We start from the raw sequence: 23379 nt of genomic DNA, 5'->3' as shown, positions 1-23379 counted from the left end.
AGCTGAAGAGAGGTTAAAAACAGGATGAACCCAAAAGATTTGACCTTTTAGAAATCTCAGTAATGCTGTAGAGATGACAGTAAAAGGAGTTTTGGATACTAAATTCATAATACAGTGAATTGAAAGCGAATGAAAAGTGAGGTTGTGATTGTTCAATGTACTTGTAAGAAATCTGTCTTTAGTGGGGAGGGAAATAAGATAAAAGTCTACAGAGAGGTCAAGATACTTTTTTTAGAAACAAACAAAAAAAAACCTTGCTGCATAGAAAGGCTCAGTCTAGGGGCCTCTGTGTGGCTCAAAGTTTGAGCGTCTGCCTTCAGCTCAGGGTGTGATTCTGGGGTCCAGGATTTGTGTACCACATTGGGCTCCTTGTCAGAGAGCCTGCTTCTCCCTCCGCCCATGTCTCTGCCTCTCTGTATCTCTCATGAATATATAAATAAAATCTTAAAAAAAAAAAGGCTCAGTCTAAATTAAATGCACTCAAAAGGTTGAAAAGTCAAAGAACTAAATGCATGTTCTTAAAGCCTGTTGTTCCTATCAGAAGAAACAGTCTTAGGCAGAATTGACTGGTTGTATTGGATCTCTGTGACATTTCTGTTATTTAGCAGTGTAAATTAAGAGGTGCACAACTTGTGAAAAGGTGGACTTCCAACAGAGGGAAGTGGTTAATAGCATGGATTCAGATACTAAACTACCTGTGGTTGAATCCTAGCTCTGCTACATGCTAGCTGTGTGACCTTGGGGAAGTTACTGAAAGCTATCTTAATCTCTCTGTGTTGCAATAATTATATCCAACGCATTGGTTTGTTGAGTAGATTAAATGAGTACTAGAATCGTGGAAGAAAGTAAAAGTTACACAAGTGCTTATTAAGTAAATAAAAATCAAATATCAGTCATATCTATTATTTAACCTATTAGGTTGGTTTAATAAGTTAACTAGTAATTTTCATAAAGTTTAAGCTTTTCTCAGAGATGATTTTTAATTTGGATGGTCTATTACATATATAGTCATTGATATTTAAACCATTCATTATATTTGCCAAACCCAAAATTCCTAAAAGATTTTTGGAAATCTCTTTGGAAAGCAAAGACAGTTTTCTTGTGGTCAGCATAGAGTTATAAAGTTGCATTTTTAAATAATCTCAAGCTTATAAGAATGTAGCTTGCAAAACGAATAGAAAGAATTTTTGCCCCTGAATCTTTGAAAGTAATTTGCCAATGTCATATCCAATTAACCTTGTAGTTTCCCAAAAATATGAACATTCTTCTACTTAAACATCCATCAAAATGGGAAGATTGACAATGAAATAGTACATTCCTACTTCTACCATTCCTTCCACATCTATCAGTTGAATTCTACTACAGGAAAGGCTGTTTTTTCTCATCTATTTATTTGTTTTATTTACATCAGTATGAACCCATGGATTCCTATACTGTTTGATGGGTTATAAACAGTTATTACTATTATTTTAATGCCCAAATTTTGCCCAATTTGGCCAGTGGGAGCTCCTTCAGGCTGGCCTTGTGTCCTTTTAACATACCTCACTATCTTACTTTCCAACACAATAGATTCTGGGGTCATTTTGTATCAGCCATTTCTCCAGCAAACTCTAGTTTCTTTTAGTGGGGAATACTACTTAGAAGCCAAGATCTGGCACTATGTGTGCTTACTGTGTTTGGGGTGCCAATGCTACCCAGTCCTTTCAGTGGATGGAGCTAGGATACACATACACACTCACACACACACACACACATCTATTTTTTTCTCCATTTACCCATATATATTGAAAATTATATATTCCCCCAACAATTCCAATTCCAATGTACCACAACAGGTTCATTCTTTCTATCTTTCCATCTTTATAACTTCTTTGGCAATGAGAAACCTAGCTCCTATTGCTCTAAATCTATTTCATCAATATCTCCTATGTAACATATCTCCACCAGATCACCACCCTAGATGACCACTTTTCTCACTTGGGCTTCAATCTCTGGCCACTTTCCTTGCTTAGGCTCTAAACTCTGATAGTAGGGCCACCCAATGTTTCACCAGGAAACCTTGACCTTATCTTCTGGCTTTTAGAGGAACTTATTCAGAAAGGAAAAAGGAAGGAGAAAGAATGAAAGAAAGAGAGCAGACAGACAAGCAGGAAGTACAATCAATATACTGTAAGTATGAGTTTCAAGTTGTATAATTAAAATATCAAGACTGTATCTACCTTTAAGAAATTCCATTACTAAAAAAAAAAAAGAAATTCCATTACTAAGGCTAAAAAAATACTCTTATAAATAATCAAAATGTCAGGGCATACAAAATCTCAAAAGGACACTACTTTAACAGTAGGCATTTCATGTTAGATAAGGGCTCCATTTATTGTCTATATAATTCACAATGATAAGTATCTGCAGTAACGCTTTACACTTGCTATGTTTGACATTTTCACTAAAGTGACTGAATCAAATACCTGGATAATCAGCTACTGTGAAGTTAGTCAACATATATTAAGCAAACAAGAGAATTTGCATGAAATAACTATTTCTAGTATTCTCTTAGTTTCCTTACATCATCCCAGGACCATGAAAAAAATTTCTTACATTGACCTTACCTAGCTCTGAACTCACTATAAATAAATTATTGAGTCTTTCCATCTCTGTAAAGTACCAAAGAGCTCTTGGGCATGATGCATTTTTAAAATTCTTTAAAAAATCAATTTCATTTCATGACAGATTACTAATAGCTTCCACCCTTCCTTTTAGGGTGCATACATTTCTAGCAACACAGGAAGTGATAGGAAAATTGACAGAATGGTGCCAGGTCAGTGGATATTTTTATGCTCAACTTGAATTAGCAATTTCAAAAACATTTTCTTCTCTCTTTCCTTCTATGTTATGTGTGCTGCAAACATACAGTAGCTACACATAGTGTCCCATGAGACAGCTCTAGAGATTTCTACAAATACAGCCTAGAAATGCTCTCTAAGGTTAGTAAGACTGAACTTGACTGATCTTTTATTTTATTAATTTCCTTAAAACTTTGTATTCTTTAGTATTTTGAAGCTAAGAATTTTTTTATTTATAGCATTATCATTTGTCAATCTTACTATTAATTAGCAAGTTTCTGATATCTTAGGAACTTAATAGTGTTGAAATAAATGTATTATAAACCTTTAGTTATCAAGCAGAGCTTCATCACTTTTAAATACAATTTTAGCCTATTTCTTCTTTAAGTCATGTTTAAAACAACACTTGAGGAAGATTGTCAATATATCTTTTCCTTATGTAGTCACAACAATATCTTTACCTTGTAATATGTGAAAGCTTAAATACATATATTCTAAACCATTGACAACCAGGTTACTTATCTATTTCCAGCTGTTCCTCTACTTCCCTCGGGCTGCTTTGATTTTTACCTACACAGACCTCAAATCTCTTGATCTTTCCCCTTCCTCAATACACTTTTTTTTTTTTCCTCAATACACTTCTGGTCTTTTTTTCCCTACACATCTTGACTCCATGATTGATGTGTAAAGTAAGACTCTTTGTCCTCCTTGTCCATTTGGACTACATACCCCAAATATGAGGGAAAAAAATCCACATTTCCTTACCCTGCTTGGCTTAAGCACTGCAGGAGAAAAAGGCATACAACCTCAGACTGGTGCAAATACCAGCGTATGTTTTCCAACTTCATTTGATTTTTAACGCCTGTCTTTTATTCTTTTATATTATTTCTATTACAGCATCTCTCATTTTTCTAAAATATTCCAAATGTTGAGGCTGCCCTTATAACATTAAGAAATTATTTTGCTGAGAAAATAACTACCAGGTTAAAAAAAAAATGGCATCAGGTCAAATTTGACCTTCAAATTTGATGAAGGTCAAATGTATGACCTTCATCATACATATGCTATTACTCCTCCTTTCTTTCATTCTCAAGAGATCAGTTGGAGCACCTTCCATTCATAAGTCATCCCCTGTCCATGCTCTGATTGCATGGTTCCTATTTCCTCCAGCACTCTGCTCTGGTCCCCACCCGTAACACTTTACTACTTGTTGGATTTTTCCCTCAGACTATAGATACTTAAATCTCTATTCCCTTATAAGCAAACAAGCAAATGAACAAAACTACCATAAGCTTCTGTGATTAAATCATTGTCTAAACATTGCCTTCTGTTTCTTTTCTTTGTCTGCTAAGCCTCTCTGCTAGTCACTCCTTTTCTGTCTGATAGTCTTTCTTTATTTACTCTACAAATGACCCTAGGAATGTCATCAGTGTCTCACTAATATCTAATGTCAGTGGACATGTCTTGGCCTTCATGGTACTAGACTTCATTGAAGGTCTCGAGGCTTTGTGCTACTGTCTCTCATGTTTTCAGCTCTCTGTTGCATTATCTAGCATGCTACCATGCTCTCCTACAACTTCTCTTGCTACCCTTCTTACTATTAGTTTTCACATTCCTTAATTAGATTCTATTTCTCTAAACACAAATTTTATGCTGCTGTGTCTAGTGACCTTTAGTGAATGGCTTAAATCTATGTTTGGGTGGCTCAGTTAACCTGTATACTCAGTTAAGTATGCAACTCTTGATTTTGGCTCAGGTCATGGTCTTGTGGTCATGGGATAGAGGCCTGCGTCAGGCTCTGCACTCAGCAAGGAGTCTGCTTCAGGTTCTCTCTTCCTCTCCCTCTCACTCACTTTCTCTCTGTCAAATAAATAAATAAAATCTTTAAAAAAACAAAATCTGTGTTTGGCAGAGCACTAGAGGTTAAACAGAAAAACACCAGGGATAGTGTTTAAATATAGTGTTTACATAGAAGATTAATTGAAAATCATAACTTCAGCATTTTTCTGAGTGTGTTACCATGAAAATGTTTTTTTTAAAAAGCAGGAAAAAGAATAAAACACAAAATTCAGCATAGTAATTACTTCAAGTGGAAAAACAGTGATATCATAGGAGAAAAATACTGATAAATGCAATTATAGCAGAAAAACAGCATTGCAGAAAAATATGTAATTATTTAGGAAGGAGTTAAAATATATATTTTAGGTAGAAAAGAAAATTCAAAAGAGTATGCAATGATGGATTTCATTTTTATATATTTTTTAAATTTTTACAGGAAATACTACTTGGTGATAAGGGAAAAAAAGTTATTTTAAAGATCCCACAAAATATATTATGATCAGAAAGGTCATTAAAATTGACATGAGTATATGTTGAAAAGCATGTGAGCTTAATTTTTAAGGTTGTCCCCCCAAATTCTTACATATAATCTATGAAGATATTATGTGAAATAGTACAACCTGCTGAGAAATTCTCCACGCTAAAAACAAAATCAATGAATTATTATGCATCAATATAGCAAAGAAAAAGTGTTTTGAGTTTTACTTTAAAAATAAAATTGAAAAAAAATAAAATAAAATAAAATTGGAGGGGCAGCTGGGTGGCTCAGTGGTTGAGTGTCTGCCTTTGGCTCAGGTCATGACCCCAGGGTCCTGGAATCAAGTCCCGCATCAGGTTCTCTGTCTATATTTCTGTCTCTCTCTGTGTGTCTCTCATGAATAAATAAATAAAATCTAATAAATAAATAAATAAATAAAATTGGATAGAAAGAGCAGTTATCAAAAAGGAATATTTCCAGTTCTCTATTCATGCTACTTTTGAAGCAGAAGTGAATCAGTTACTTCTTTCTTGCTTAGAAATTCATATCATATGGATATTAATTTTATTATATTAATTAATTTTATTATATTAATTTAAATACAAATATGAAATTCATATCATATTTATATTTAATTCATATCATAACTGCTTAGAAATTCATATCAAATTTAAAGGAAGCCTGTTTGGTGTTAAGATAGAAAAAGTCCAATCAAATCTCTGCATGATCTCAAAAGAAAACTGCTCCATTACAATTGCTCCATTGTTTTTCTCCCTTCTGTGTCAAACAAAATCAAACAAATCAACAGCAGTCTCTCATTTTTTTATTTGTAGTCATGTGGTGTAAGTTAAATGTGATATATTTGGAGGTGTTCTGCATCAGTGAAGTCTTGGATGGATATTTTACTGAGCCTGTTTCCTCATCTGCAATATGACTTTAATGATTACTATCTCATAAGATTGCTTAAAGGCTAAAATAAAATATTGCAGGAGAAAAAAAAGCAGTTTTTAAGTGATTAAAAATGCTGGAATTTGTTTGCTGTAATTATTCAAGTTCTGACAGTCTGGGATTCAATAAAATAATTACTTCTGAATCAAAAAAATGAGTTATATGTGTATTGAGAACTTTTATAATCTTTTGTTGCTCACACTCCACCAGGCTTGGCTCTGGTCTTTAATAAAAATGGGAAAGTTTATGATAGCCAGAGAAAGTTAGCAAAGAGAAAATAAAGTTAGATGCAATATCACAGACTGACTCCGAACCCTCTTGCATCTGCTCTGATCTGAGGGTATCAGGAAGATCTCTGCATAAAAATTGTAGTTATTACAATCTTCACTGTTTACAGATAAGAAAACTATGAGCTGAGGAGATAACGTGACCAAGGCAAACTTAACAGTCCTGGCAGGTAGTTGATTTTCTGTCCCCTAAACTAAGAATCTGAAAGGTCAAAGACTAACCCTTATTTACAGAATAAAAAAAGAATAAGTGGAAATGTCAGATGACACAGCAACATAGCTAGCTGTGAATTTCTTATCTATAAAGCAGGAATAGTAATACATATCTCAAAAGGTTGTTCAATAAATACTCCTTAGTTACATAGGTAATTGGTGCCAGTTCTACAAATATAAAGTCAAATCCATACCGGCAAAAATAAGCTTTATATAGAAGGATGCAATAAGGAATATTGCTCCCCCCCTTTTTTTTTTGCCCACTGAGCACCAAAGTATCCAAATAATATTCAGAAAAGTCTATCCAAGTGGAGCATCCTTATAACATTCTATGCTTCTTACCTAAGAATTTGATGAAGAAGAATGATTTTTAATAAATGATTTATTGAAAATAAGTGAACTTATAATATGAAGCTTAAAAAAAGAATTACTTAATACACCCAAACAAAAGTAAGATATACTGTTTTGAGCATTTCAATATTAACTTTTAACTGCTTTCCACTAAGGAGCAGATGATATTTTTAGTCAACATATTTCACTAATCCATTTTACAAATATTTAATGAAAATTACTTTGTACCAGGTATTCTTCAAAGCCCTTGGGATCCATCAGTACATAAACAGATAAAGATCACTGCCTTTGTGGAACCCGGGTACTTCACATTAGAGCAGTGTAATAGCAAATGAGAAGTGTTGTAAGGAAAGGAGAGAGAGAGCAAGTTAGGAGGACTAGGAACACTAGAAATGAGGTACAGATTTCAGTTTTAGCTAGAATGATCATAAAGCAAAGACTTAAAGGACAAGAGGGAGATAGTTTTGCAGATTAACTAAGGGAAAATCTGCCAGGCAGTACAAAAGCCCTTAAGCAGGAGCATGACCATTATACATAAAACATATGGTGACCAATGCATTAAAAAAAAAAAAAAAAGTGACAGAAAGAAGATCATGGAAATAAAAAGATTCTAGGGCACAAAGGGCTTTGTAGACCCAATAAGAACTTTAACTTTTACTAGGTGAAGTGGGCAGAGAAGTGACATTTTAGCTTTTATGAGAATCATTCTGATTGCTGTGTTGAAAATAGGCTTAGGAGGCTATGGAGCCAAAGGCAGAAGGAGAGAAGCCAGTTAGAAAACTATTACAGGAGCTCATGGGATAGATGATGTGTCTTGGATCAAGATAATAGCCGTTATGGTGAAAATAAGTTGAATTCTGGATATATTCTGAAGGAAGCACCAACAACATTTGCACAGATTGAAAATGAAGCATGAAAGTAAAAGGGAAGTCAAGGAGGACCACGGTGATATTACCCTTAGAAATTAGAAGCATTAATTTGCCATCCACTGAGATGATGAAGGCTGAAATTGGGGTAGACTTGGGAGAAAGATCAGGTAGGCTGGGGTGAATTGAGATTTGGACATGTTGTGGTTTAGATATTTCTTAGAAATTCAAGAAAAGCAGATGATCAGATTGTATATTAAAGTTGGTTTGAGAGGGGATCTCTGGGTGGCTCAGCCATTTGGTGCCTGCCTTTAGTCCAGGGCATGATACTGAAATCCCAGGATCGAGTCCCACATCAGACTCCCTGCATGGGGCCTGCTTCTCCTTCTGCCTGTGTCTCTTCCTCTCTCTCTCTGTGTGTCTCTCATGAATAAATAAAACATCTTTAAATAAATAAATAAATAAATAAATAAATAAATAAATAAATTTGGTTTGAGAAATGAGTCTGGGCTCAGGAGATACATTTTGGAGTCATGGTCATTGAAATGGTGGCATCTAAAATAATAAGACTGAATGAAAAATAGAGTAAGTGTAGCTTGAGTGAAGGGAACCATAGACAGAGCTCTGAAACCCTTCAACACAAGAAGAAAAGGAGCAACCAATGATGTAGAAGGGAATGCAGTCTTTAAACTATATGAAGAGAATGACCATTTGCCACAATTTGCCTACCAGCTTGTGACTATTATTTCACTTTATTAATAGTGTCAACATGTTACTCTCAAAAGTATCTCATTTTAGATGATAAAGTATAATAATTAGTTGTGGCATATGTCACATAGGTCAAATAACATGAGGAATGAAAATAGACAAGTTGTAATGAGAATCAGATAGGTTATTCTTGAACATCCTACTTTCAGTAGAATATGGAGCTATGGTCTGAATATTTGTGTCCTCCTCAAATTCATATGTTGAAATTCTAACCTCCAAGATGATAGTATTAGGAGGTGGGGCCTTTGGGATATGATAGGTCATGAGAGCAGAGCCCTTATGAATGGACTAATGCCCTTATGAAAGCAGCCCCACAGAATTTTTTAGCAACTTCTACCGTGTGAGGATACAGCAAGAAGTTGGCAATCTGCAACCTGAAAGAGAGTCCTTGCCAGAATCTGATCATATTGGCACCATAATCTTGGACTTCTGGTCCACAGAAAGGTGAGAAATAAATTTCTGTTGTTAAAAAGCCACCTTGTCTGTGATATTTTATTATGGCAGCATGAGAAGACAAGGACATATGTGTACCAAATTCTGATTGGAGTTAAGAGAGATGGAGAGTAAGTCATTCATATCACTTCACACAATAAGGAAAATTACAAAAGCAGGATGAAGAAAAAAAAATTGTGTGAAAGCATGGGAGAACTCATAGGGTGGTAAAGAATTATGGGCCAAGGTCCAAGACACTATGAAATGTGAGTTTGACATTTAATGTCACTTTTCCCCCACAATGTAACTACTGGTGTCAGAAGAGGAGACTGAGTAGCTGAAAAGCTGAGCGATGTTTATGACTGCCTAATGTGTTAGAGGAACAAAAATTGGAACCAAGACCCCAAAAACTGGGAAAAAGGTCTGATAAAATTTGTCACCTGTGAGTTAAAAATACAGAGTATTATCCCTCACAGGAAGCTGTGATTTAATTCAATACCTGGTTTGAATTGAAACCAATTCAATTGGTTTGAGATGGTCCCTTGTTATTGGTACTTGCAACCATCCATAAGAGAAACATAAATTTGCACACTTAAGAAGATAAAATCATATCATCTTAAATTATGTTTATTATTTTCCAATATAATATGTAAAACTTACTTAAGTATATAACCAGGCTGACAGATCAACAAGGAAAAAAATAGAAGCCAGAAAGTTGAGAGAAAATAACTACCAACCTAGAATTCTATAAAGAATTTGAAGAAAAATCTCCTTCTGGAAATATGTCTAAATATATTTGCAGACAAACACTAAAAGAATTGATCACAAGAACTTAACACTAAATGTAACATTGAAGAGTGTTTTCCAAGTAAACTCGGTTTAGATTTAGAGGAAGAAATAAAGAGCAATGAAAAATGTTAAATATGTGGACAAAGCTAAATGAATATTGTATGTGAGAAATAATTTTAATAATGCTTATGTGAATAAAATCACAGCACAATAACAAAAATTAAGTCAAGAGGATGGTAAATCTTAAAGTGTTCTAAGATCTTTACTTTCTGTAAAGAAGGTGAAAATACCAGGTAATATTAAAATTTGATAAATCAAGGATTTGCACTTTTATCTCCAGAACAAATAATGAAAGCAAAGTTTAAAAATGTAAAACTAGGGACACCTGGGTGACAGCAGTTGAGTGTCTGCCTTCAGCTCAGGGCATGATCCCGGGATACGAGATCAAGACCAACATCAGTCTCCACGCGGGGAGCCTGCTTCTCCCTCTGCCTATGTCTCTGCCTCTCTCTTTCTCTCTTTCTCTCTTTCTCTGTGTCTCTCATGAATAATAAATAAATCTTTAAAAAAAATAAAAATGTAAAACTAACAAAGTAACAGGCAGCAGAAGAATATAAATAAAAAGTAATACAATTCAATCCAAAAGAAGCCAGAGAAGAAAAAACCCAGAAACATGGCAAGAATCTAGAAAGAATCCTGTATGGAGTTGGTTAATAGCTAGAGTAGAGCATGTGGTTTAGGGCCCCAAAGACAAATAAAACCAAAACATCTCTGGTAAGGCATCAAAAGTATTCTGTTCAAGGACTGAAATCTAAGTATAAATAAGCTCAAATTCTAATTAAATTGAAATAAACTATCTCAATCTTAACTTTATCCAGAAGCAGAGGTAAAGTTTCACTTAAATAAGAACACTTCATCCAGAACCTCAACTTATTACTGCATTTATTTACAAAATAGCAATATAAAAATATTTTTAAGAAGACAAAGGAAAACTCCTGGGTGTACTGATGACTTTTAAGATACAACACCAAAGGAATGATTCTTGGAACAAATAATTGTTAAGATAGGCTTAATTAAAATTAAAAATTTCTCCTCTGCAAAAGACAATGTCAATAGAATGAGAAAACAAGCCACAGACTGTGTGGGACTCTTTGCAATAGATATCTCTGATAAAGGACTGTTATCCAAAATATATAAAGAACTCTTAAAACTCAATAACAAGAAAACAAACAACTTTATTTAAAAATGGGCCAAAAGCCGTAACAGACATCTCACTAAGGAAGATACACAGACAACAAATAAACATATGAAAAGACATCCTATCTTATCAAGGAAATGCAAGTTAAAACAAGACACCACTATGTGTCTATTATCATAGCCAAATCAGATGCTGATAAGGATATGGACAAGGACTTTCATTCATTGCTGGTGGCAATGCAAAATGGTATAGTCACTTTAGAAGACAGTTTGGCAGTTTCTTACAAAACTAAACATATTCTGGGAAGCCCAGGTGGCTCAGCAGTTTAGCACCGCCTTCAGCTCAGAGCATGATCCTGGAGATCCGGATCGAGTCCCACATCAGGCTTCCTACATGGAGCCTGCTTCTCCCTCTGCCTGTGTCTCTGTCCCTCTCTCTCTCTCTCTGTGTCTCTCATGAATAAATAAATAAAATCTTAAAAAAAAAAAAACAACTAAACATATTCTTACGATATATTCTAGCCGTTAAACTCTTTACCCAAAGGGGTTAAAAATTCATGCCCACACAAAAATCTGCACATGAATTATTACCAAAATAATTACCAAAACTTAGAAGCAATCAAAATGTCCTTTAGTAGGTGAATGGATAAATAAATCGTAGTACATCCAGACAATGGAATATTATTCAGCACTGAAAAGAATTGAGCTCTCAAGCCCTTTAAGCTATCAATAGCTTAAAGACCTATTACCAAGTGAACAAAGCCAGCTTGAAAAGACTACACACTGTAGCCTAGGAAATGCAAAACTATGGAGACTCAAAAGTTCTGTGGCTGCCAAGGATGCCATAACAAGGTACCACAGATTGAGTGGTTTAAAAAAAAATGTATTTCTCACAATTCTGAAGGAGACTGAATGTTCAAGATCAAGGTATCAACAGAGTTGGTGTCTTCTGAGGTGTGTTTTCTTGGCTTGGAGATGGTTGTCTTCTCCTGTGGCCTCCCATGGTCTACCTTCTGTACTCATCTGTGTTCAGATTTTCTTTTCTAGTAATACCAGTCATATGGATTAGGGTCCACCTTAATGACCTCGTCTTAACTTCATTACCTCTTTAAAGACTATCTTTAAATAGTCACATTCTGTGGTACCGGGAGTTAGGACTTCAACATAAATTTGGGATTGGAGATTGGATACATTTTAGGCTATAACAAAAAACTAAATGCTGTTTACAAGAAATGCACCTTTATTATAAATATATAGAAATATATATTCTAGATATAGAAAGTGATATGTCATGTCAATGTAACAAAAAAAAAAAAAATAGAAACTGCTGGCTTAGCCATAGTAATATCAGATGAAGTAGAGTTCAAAACAAGAAGCATTATTACAAACAAATAATTTCATAATAATGAAGACATCTGTCCACCAAAAATGTATAACATAGCTCCATTTATATTAAAATTTGAAAGTATTAAGAGGAAAAATAGAAAGGAAAATAACATACTTTTCTCAGTAATTTATAGAACAGGCTGGCAAGAAAAGTCAATAAGAATATAGATTTGTGCCATAATTTAAATTTTTACCTCATTGGCTCTGTTGAATTTTATACTCAAAAACTGCACACTACAAAATCCTATCAAGAAACCATAGAGTAAAAATAACCACTTGCTAAGAAAATAACAAATATCAATAAATTCCCAAGAATGAAATCAGAAAAGTACATTCTCAGATTATAGTTGAATTAAGCTCAAAATCAATACAACATAGCTAGAAAGCAGCCAATAATTTAGAATTTAAAAGATACCTTTAAGGGCTGTCCTCGCTGCCGGCCGGCATGGAGGGCCCCCCCCCCAAAAAAAAAGTACCTTTAAATATTCACAAATGAGGAAACAGATTACAAATGGAAATGGGGAAACTTAAAAATTGAACCAAAACCCTTAGATGCAGCTAAATCTGTGCTCAGGGGAGATTTATAGCTTTAAGCATATTTGTTAGTAAAAAAGAAAGGCTATTTGTTCTGAGTATCACAATAAATTTAAAATATAACAGCAAATTAAAATCAAAGAAAATGGAAGAAAATAAGAACTAAAAAAGACTTAATAACAAACACAAGAGAAATAATCAGATTAAAAATTTGATTCTTTGAGGACTCAAAACTGATATATTCCTAGTAAAACTAATCAAGAAAACAGAGAATCAGATAACTAAATACAGGTGTTTCAATCTTTAAAAGTCACAATATATTACAGACAACTTCACTTTAATGAATTTTAAATATTAAAAAAAATAGGAGCACTGGGTTCAGTTGGTGAAGTGTCTGCCTTCAGCTCAGGACATGATCCTGGGGTGCCAGGATGGAGCCCCATGTCTAGCCTCCCCACTCACCATGGAGTCTGCCTCTCCCTCAGATGCTCCTCCCTCTCATGCTCTCTCTTTCTCTCAAATAAATAAATAAAATCTTTAAAAACAACAAAAAAATAAGTATTAAATAGAATAGATAAAGTCCTCAGTTGGCCAAAAGAGATGGTCTCTTTCTTTTTTAAGTTTATTTATTTATTTATTTACTTGAGAGAGAGAGTAGGAGCAGAGGGAGGGACAAAGGCGGAGGGAGAGAGAGAATCTCAAGCAGACTCTATCCTGAGTGCAGAACCTGAAGTGGGGCTAGACCTACAACCCTGAGTCCAGGACCTGGGTTGAACCCTAGAGTCAAGCGCTCTGCCAACTGCACCACCTAGGTGCCCCTAAAAGATGGTTTCTAATACATTAGTGATGGTGATGGCTTTAGACTTTATCAATTGTAATAGGTGAAAAAATAGAATATGTGAATATAGATTTGTTTTAGTTTTTGTCCTGTTCTGATTTATTCTCCTAGACTTGTTACACATCCAATGATTGCTATGTCCTCTTTGCCTACATTAGGATCTTCATTTCTTTATGTGTTCTTGCTACTGAATTTCTGATTTTGCTTTAATAAGAAATAAAAAATAATAAACATTTGTTCACATGCAGCAAGTGCTGGGCTAGAAGCTGGAGGAACTATTACAAACAAGACATAATTTATGCACTAAGGTGCTCAAATTCCAGCTGGAGTAAAAGTGGATGAAGAAAGAGAGGCATATATAATATGTTGCTAGAGGATGTGGGAGAGAGCTCCAGGAAGTCAGGGAAGGATTTAGGAGGCGACACTTAGGACAAGAGTCCTAAGGGACAAAAGAGAAGAGTAAAAGAGTACATAAAGGACAGGCTAGCCAGTCCAACGAAATGTGTTCCAAGGCTCACGGATGAAAGCAAATCTGAAGGTCTGGAGACACATGTGGTTGCAGGCAGTTTACTTTAAATGCGTATTTTACAACAGCTTTCCTCCTGTCTAATATGCTTATTAAATATTGAATTTTGATTTATTGTGGAGCTGTAAATGAAGACTCCAGTCTTTAGAGCTAGTCTGCTTCCTTCAGCCTGTGTTCTCTTTAACATCTGTGATTTTTTTTCTTATGGCATATGGTGAAGGATACAGATTTGCATCTTTCTTTTCTGCAAAAGGAAAAGTCATTTTCTTTTTTAAGTCTAAACTGTAAAATCTTACATAATGGCATCTCCTATTTAAGTACAGTAAAAATGCTGTTTCTTTTTCCTTGATGCCTCCACTTCAAAGCTACGCAAGTTTAACTACTGAAAGGTGACTATCACTGGGGGTACCCAAGAAGAATTCAGGTCTCTTATCCTCTTCCCTAGACAAACGTCTTTATTAATGCACAGTTTATACATTCATTGATTCAAACAGCTATCGACTCTCTTTTATGGGACAAACAGGAAACCACAAATATGAATCAGTCCTTTACATCGAGGATCTGCATCCCATGGATTTGAAGTCCTTGCACTGTCTTCTCTACCTCCAGGAGTGAGTAGTACTTAGAAAGAGAGAGTACCCAGGCAGTTTAGCTAATGCACAAAGTCAATGTAATTTTAGAGTATTTGCAATGTACAAAAAAACTTGTCAAATTTTATAAAAACTAATAAAGAAGCAAAACCCATCATTTTGATGATTTTTACTGCCTCATTAAAAAGACTGGAGTCCGAAAATGGAATTCCGTCATTGATCTAATTAAAAATGAATGTTTTTACATATGTTGACAAGTGGGCAACATTTATGTCCTTCCTTTCCCACAACTTAATTGATCTTTCAAATTTTGCTATATTGACCTCGGGTTGCTAGTCAGAAAAATTATTCTGAAACTTACATTGCCCTGCCAAATATGAGACCTTTCAGGTGACCTATTGACCTAGTAGAGATTGACAGTACTCTAGGTCTTATGTAAAAGAGCATGAATGAAAGGAAAATCTGCCTGGTTTTCTCTTTGCACCTTTCCTGAGAACACAGGGCCTGCTAGACTTTTCATTATGGGGAACCTATTTGTCAATGATTGTCATCCTGTGACAGAGTAATTCAGTCTGTAATCAAATAAGGCTGGAAGTCATTTTTATTTATGTATAAAATGGTTAAATATGGCTGCCTTAGAGATAAGAGAATGAGACATCACAAACTTTGGCTGGTGGTTTTTAAGAAATCTATTCTTGCATATACACAATCTTTTATCTTACTCTTACCTTCAGATCATTTTTAGTGTCTTGACTACCAGAAGATAAGTCTTCTGTCTTCTTTCTAAGTCAGCTGACTGTCTCTTCACATCAGCTGTGTTTGGTGACTTCTTACTTCCCACTATAAATGCCTCTAGGGAAACATATGCACAGCCAAAACTGAACCCATGACATGTAAAAGAAAAAAATTGCATGATTTCTCAGAACTGTCCTTTGTTTTTCCATCAGTTTTATCAGTGACCTTTAGCTAAACTCCCAAAAAGACATGAAGTCTCAACTTGATAGTTAAAAAACACCAATATACTTATTATTAAACTTCCTTTTCATAGCAGTAGCACATTGACTACTTGAAAGAAAAAAATATATTTTGGCCAAAAATCATGTCATCAAAACAAACAAATCAAGTTAAAAGTCAATTAAATGAGCCTAAGAACAATTTTTCCTTTTAGAAAGATCAGTCTATTTCATTTCCTGCCTAAGAATGCAAAAAGTAAACATTTAACAATATTTACCAAGAAATAAAAATAGGAAAATGTTCCGGGCAAGCCCAAAGATTTTCCCATAGAAACGATTCTGTAACATTTTTGAACACTGACATTTCTTTCCCAACATAAGTAATAAGCTTTTGAATATAATTCAATAAGATTCCTCTTATTCCATCACTAAGGATGCACATGATCAGAAAATTTGGCTCTGGCTAAGCACTCGTCGTTTCTGCTTCCTTGGAGAAGGAGATGTCCGTCCTTGGATTGCAGGTACAAGCATGAAAGGAAATTAGAAGGGGAAAAAAAAAAGTCATCTACAGAGTCCTGCTTAGGCAATATGCTAGTGAGCTCTGGCATATTCTAGAACCCAATCACTTTCTATTATACACAGCATGCGTTCAAGTCAAACACCAGTCAGAAATTTCAGAAACTCAGAGATACCTGCAAAAAAATAAACTCTGCACAGAAAATATGAGGTCTATAGGGGTGCAATCAGCTTGATTTGAGAATGATTGGCAAATCTTTCACAAGTTTCCTCTTATCGTGGCTGCATGATAAAAATGTAAGTGATTAATATGCTAAATAGGAAAACCTGGGCTGTCAGTTGCCTGCATTTGTCTGCCAGAACTTTGAAATTAGGTCATGGCCGCCAGGGAAAACTCCTTCTCCGATGGCAGGCTGTGTGAACACATTAACAAACCCAGACAGGAGGAAACACCTACTGAAATACACTAACTGATGGCAATGAGATACACTATTAAAATGACATCAACTTCTGATTTCAAGATTTTTCGATATGGAAACAAGGAACATAGCTCTGAATGTCCCATCTTGCTTTCTGTCCTGTCCCTTGAAAGAAAGAACAAACAACCTTTCCAGGTTTTCTAGCTGTTTCATCCAATAACTTGATTTCAGCTTTCTAAGAATAGAATTTATTTTAATGAGCATCACTTCTAGTTTTAAAGTACACTAAACTTTTGGATTCCATCTTTATGCAAGGATGACGTTCATGAAAGACAAACCCATTCTTACATACATAAATTTATTTTTTGTAAAAAAAAAATTAGTGGTACAGTCATGAGTGTATATAAGGGATCATTTATAATGGCTGTGTTTTACTATCTTCAAAATAAGGGGTTCTATTTTTAAGTACTAAAACTGAAATACTATTAAAATATTTTTGCTAAAATGTTGCAGATATTGTTGATTTAATTAAGTCTTTAATCCTAAATTCATAATAATGGGAAATTGGAAGCTGATAAATACCTCCATTTTTAAAGGGGGGGGGCAGGGTAGGGGCTATGCCTGGGTAGTGCAGTTGGTTGGCATAGGATCTGCTAGGCTCATCATCTCAAGGTCCTGGAATCAAGCCCCACCCAGGTTGGACTCTGGGCTTAGTGGGGAGTCTCCTTGAGGATTCTCTCTCTCTCTCTCTCTCTCTCTCTTTCTCTGACCTTCCCCCAATAAACTCATGCTCTCTCTCAAATAAATAAATAAATAAATAAATAAATAAATAAATAAATAAATAAATTTTTAAATAGGGGGAATATCAGTGTGTAGTATTGGAAAGATCATCAGTAAAAAGTTCAGGAATAAGAATGTAAGCCCTGTTTTTATTTTTCATTTACTTATTCAACTTAGGCCTCAGTTTACTTATCTATAAAATGATAACTTGGAAATATGCATTTCTAAACCTATTTCTTCCTGTAAGACAGCATGATTATTTATTTTACTTGAGTTATAAACACTTATGAAAAAAGTCTGAAACACTTCTAATATTTGGATGCACTTTTAATTCATAAACAGTTACATAATAATCATTTATATTATGTACAAGAAGGGATAGCAACAATAGGCATGACAGTTAAAAATGACCTTGCAAAATATAGAAAGTGGTCAGATCAAATTGGACTTAAGATTTTAATACTCTTTTTTGGCCACAATAATTTATTGCACCTTTTGCCTATGCACAGCAGTAGAACCATCTATCATGGTGAGGTGAAGCCTCTTTAGCTCAGTGCATCCATCAGAGATGAGAAACTATTAAATACATAGGTGTTTAAATGATTAGGACTTTATAAATTTGAGAATTGTCAAAATGAATATGTCAAAACATAAGAATTCTGATCGAGGCTCTTGGGTGACCATAGTTTGATAATTTGACATATTTAAGTTAGAGAAAGTCAAAATTTGTAGTAACAAACTAAACTTAATTATTCTAAATGCCAGCCCACTATGCAATTTTACTCAAGGAACAGCAAAATAGCTTTTTTTTTTTTTTTCAGTTTTATGCCTTTATTTGACAATCAGCGATTAGTTCTCATCCACATTAACAGTCTGTAGATTTTTGAAAGTGGTGACAGGTACATAGGTAACCAGCGTGTAGAACTTGTTTGGTGAATCTTCATCCTCATTACGTTTTCTGGACAACCGCACACGAATACGGTATGGAATATTCCTTATTCCTTTGGCCCAGACAGCTTTGTTGAGCCTGGTGTCAATGCGCACATCTGGAGTTCCCATCTCCTTCATGGCAAATTTCCGGATCTCTTGGAGTGCCCGAGCAGCATGCTGCTTGAAACCCACTCCATGGTTACGTTAGTGAATGTTGATGGTGTATTCTCTGGTCACTACCTCATTGATGGCAGAACGGCCCTTCTTCTCGCCACCCTTCTTTGCAGGAGCCATTCTGCTGGGCCCTAGTTGGAAAGTGCAAAATAGCTCTTGACCGCTCCAAAAAAAAAATCCTTTAGAGCCTTTGGGATTAGTAATATAAAGTCTGAAAAATAAAACACTTTAAATTTCAGTTTTACTTATTGACATCATTGACTCAGAAAAGAACAAGAAAAGAACAAATGATCAGATTACATGGGAAACAATTGATCTACAGATTGATATCTGAAATATGGGACCAAATCTCAGCCTCGAAAGAATTTCTAAACTTCTCCAAAAGGATTTTTCATTTCATTATTCTCTAGATTTTTTCTCTAAAAAAATTGATAAATGTCAACCATGGTGCTTTGATAGTCCTACAATTGTCTTCATAAGATTGGAAGACAGTGGAAGCCTATCATATTCTCACTGGGATGCTTAAATTTAAAAATGTTATCTACATTTCTAAAATTTACATATTGTGTTTATTTAAAACAAAAAACAAAAAACTACTATGAATCCCTCCACCTTCTCCAGTGTATGCAGTTTCTAATGAGGTGATTTTGAAACTTCTCCTTACTGTGTTTTCCTTCCCTGAGCATGATTTTTAAGAGTTCCATTCCCACACATATAACTACTACCTGGGTATTTTAATCTGCATTCTTGCTTGGACTAAAATGTATCAGATCTGCACATCTTCTTGGGTTCGTATTAATGCTCTGGAATGAGTGGTACAAAAATATAACACAGGGAGAAAGGGACTATTAATCAAATATGCTCGACAAACTAACAACGGAGCATTCTAGAGTGGAACTCATTTCCCTTCGCTCTTTCTGGGAGGTTGCATGTTTATTCTCTTGCTGAAAGAAACAGTGACTTTTGACTACTGAGCATAGTCTCACACATACTAATAGCAAACCTAACCCATTTGATCCAGTCTATTCTTAGGCATTAGGTTGAACTGGAGGAATATGTGACATTAATAAACATCAGAGTAAATGGAAATTGATGTCAACAGGCATCCAGTCAGTAGTAAGTTGTATGACCATGAAATGTAGTATTAAGTTATTAGCTCTATGAGGTTCAGATGAAAGAAAGCACTAGCCATATAATACTTTATTCTTATAGTAGGTGTATTTGATAGAATGAAAGGAATGCTGAAATTGTTAGCAAAGAATATAATTTTGATCGCTTACTGATTTACTTCTTTGGAAACAAAAAGAGGGAGAACACTGCTTATTAAGCTTTTACTTTCTCATGTTACCAAATAGATTATTATACAGGGCTTCGACATACAAAAAGAATTAAGAATAGTGTAGAGTTCTTTATTTTGGAAACACCAAAAATTCATTAAGTTATTGGAGTTGAAATTATCAAATAAGTACCAGAGTTGACCTCCTTCTACAAGCATGGTGGAGAGTATATTTGTATAAACTGAGACAGTAGTGCTAGAACCATTCAGCCTCAATGCCCCTTCGTACTTTTAAAAGTAGGAGAATCCCAGAGGTTTGTTTACAAGTGTTATATAGACCTATATTTACTATATTAGCAATTAAAACTGAGAAAATATTTGGTTTTCATTTATTTAAAATAATAAGCTTACTATATGTTAATGAAACGATAGATTTATGAAAATGTATCTTCTAAAACAAAAACAGTGAAACAGTGGCACTGTTTTATATTTTTATAAATCTCTATAATTTCTGTTTTTATAGAAAGTAGCTAGACCCTTATACCTGCTTTTGCATTCCATCTGCTGCAATATCACATGTCATGCAGTCTCTGGGACATGCTTCAGAGAGAAGAGAATGAAAAGTAAATAATGTTTTAGTATAAACACGAAAAGAGTTTTGACCTCATTAAAATTTCTCAGGGATCCCTGGACCACACTTTGAGTATTTCTCAGGTAAAAAAGCTAAATTAGATAAATGTCTCTATGTTTTCAAGCATAATGACCTATTTTTAAAAATTATTAAAGCATTTTAAACATACTGAATTACTTAGAATGCTATATAATAAACATTGTAACAAATATCAACAGTTTGCTCTATTTCCTCCATCTTAAAAAATAATAGTCCCCTACTCCAAAAGCACTCCATTTTGTACCTCCTCAGAGGCAAAGCTGTGGGAATTTCTTTTAAAATTTCAAATTGTCTTAGACTCCTACAGAATCATAGTTGGATATTAAATACTTAAAAATACATGGCAAATTGGTGTCATGAATTATGAAACACTTTCAAAAATGGATTTTAGGGATCCCTGGGTGGCGCAGCGGTTTGGCGCCCGCCTTTGGCCCAGGGCGCGGTCCTGGAGACCCGGGATCGAATCCCACGTTGGGCTCCCGGTGCATGGAGCCTGCTTCTCCCTCTGCCTATATCTCTGCCTCTCTCTCTCTCTCTGTGACTATCATAAATAAATAAAATAAAAATAAAATAAATGGATTTTAGCTATCCTTTTTTTAAATTTATTTATGATAGTCACAGAGAGAGAGAAAGAGAGGCAGAGATATAGGCAGAGGGAGAAGCAGGCTCCATGCACCGGGAGCCCGACGTGGGATTCGATCCCGCGTCTCGAGGATCAGGCCCTGGGCCCAAGGCAGGCGCTAAACCGCTACGCCACCCAGGGATCCCCGATTTTAGCTATCCAAATGGCATTTCTATACTACTGAAAAATTGTGTATGTAAAAGATATTAATTTGGTGTTTGGGCAATGAGCCAAACACAGATATATTTTGGAAAGCCTACACTAATTCCATGGTTCACTAGGGTTCAGTGGTGCCTATGTTAGAAACCACTTAACTAAATAAACATATACAGCAGAACACACAAATATATGTACACATGACATGCACATGAATGTATATATAATATTTAATATCAATTTAAAATTTTAAAGCTGCCTCAGACATTATGAGGCACTTAAATGGGGTATAAATCCTTTGGAAGAAGAGTATGACAAGATAGTATCACCAGTTCACAATCTGTGAATCCATAAACTCAGTGATCTTTCCAACCCTGGAGGCCTCACTTCATGTCTCACAGGAGAATTTATGAAAGAGCTAAAAAAAGAAACATATTAATAAGATAAACCGTTGATGTAGGAAATCACCAAAACAGCAGAGAAAGACAATGGTAGCCTAACTGTAGTTCACACTCCAGTCTAGAAAAATAAACTAATGGAGACTCTCTTGCTTGGGAAAAGTTGAGTTTCTTTTTGTCATTTTGTTAGTAAGCCATAAGAATCCTCTTGTCATTTCTATTCCTGGATTACAGATCCATATCTTTCCTCTATTTATGGCAAATACTACTACTATACACATTGTTTTCTGGTTTTACATTTAACTACTACAAAAAAAGAAATACAAAAGAAAATCATAATAATATCCATAAAATTATAACCAAACATGACCTATGGACAATAAACAAATAGGCAAATAAAGAAACTGCAGAATATTAAGTGCTCCAGGAAAAATACAGGACACTGAGAGACAGTAATAAGATGAGAGGCACCTACTTACTTTTTCTTTCTTTAACACTGAGAAAGTTTATGCCATTCTTTTTCTTTTAAAAAAAATTTATTGTAATATAATTAACACACAGGGTTATATTAGTTTCAGGTATACAATATATGATCCAACAAGTTTATATTACTCAGTGCTCATCATGATAAATATACTCTTAATCCCCTTCACCTATTTCACCCATTTCCCCACCCACCTCCTCTCTCGTAACCACCAATTTGTTCTCTGTGTTTAAGAATCCATTTATTTGTTTATCTCATTATTCTGTTTGGTAGTTGTTTTGTTTCTTAAATTCCACATATAAGTGAAGTCACGTGGTATTTGTCTTTGTCTTACCTCACTTAGCATTATATCCCCTAGGTTCATCCATGTTGTACAAAAGGCAAGATCTCATTTTTTGATTGCTGAATAATACTCCATTGTGTGTGTGTGTGTGTGTGTGTGCATGTGTGTATACCACATCTTCTTTATCCATTCATCTACAGAAGGACACTTGAGCTGCTTCCATATTTTAGTTATCGTAAATAATGCTGCAATAAACATAGTGGTGCATGTATCTTTTGAAATTAGTTCTTTCATTTTCTTTGGGTAAATGCCCAATAGTGGAATGACTGGATCATATGGTAATTCTCTTTTTAATCTTTTGAGGAACTTCCATACTGTCTTCCACAGTGGCTGCAACAGTTCACATTCCCACCAACAGTGCAGCAACATTTTTCTCCTCCTACGCCTCTCACTCACTTTCTCTCTATATACATATATATGCATATATTCTACATATATTTCTAGAAATATTTAAACATACATAAACTTACACATTATTATTTTAGTTACTTGTTACACATTGAATATATAGATTCATAAATTGAGGATCTAACTCCCAGCATGACAATATTTGGAGATGGAGACTATGGAGGTAATTAGGTTTAAATGAAGTCACAAGGGTGGGGTCCTCATAACAGGGTTATAAGGAGAAAGGGAGACACCAGAGTGCTCTCTGCCTGTGAGTACACAAAGAGGAAGCAGCCATCTTCAAGCCAGGAAGAGGGCCCTCACCAGCTTCTGATTGTACTGACACTCCGATCTTGGACTTATCGCCTCCATAAGAACTATGAGAAAAT

General features: G+C 34.9%; 1 long non-coding RNA gene and 1 pseudogene across 3 annotated transcripts in view; one reads left to right on the top strand and one right to left on the bottom strand.

Annotated features, from left to right (window-relative positions):
- The window catches only part of LOC140609182 (uncharacterized), a 337556-nt gene that overhangs the window by 291782 nt on the left and 22395 nt on the right, over positions 1-23379 (top strand). The gene's annotated exons all lie outside the window — the stretch shown is intronic.
- LOC140609180 (large ribosomal subunit protein eL31-like) overlaps positions 17621-23379 on the bottom strand; it is a 105999-nt pseudogene continuing 100240 nt past the window's right edge.

Source organism: Canis lupus, chromosome 18, assembly GCF_048164855.1.
Source record: "Canis lupus baileyi chromosome 18, mCanLup2.hap1, whole genome shotgun sequence".
Lineage (NCBI taxonomy): Eukaryota > Metazoa > Chordata > Mammalia > Carnivora > Canidae > Canis > Canis lupus.
This window is presented reverse-complemented; position numbering and strand designations above follow the sequence as displayed.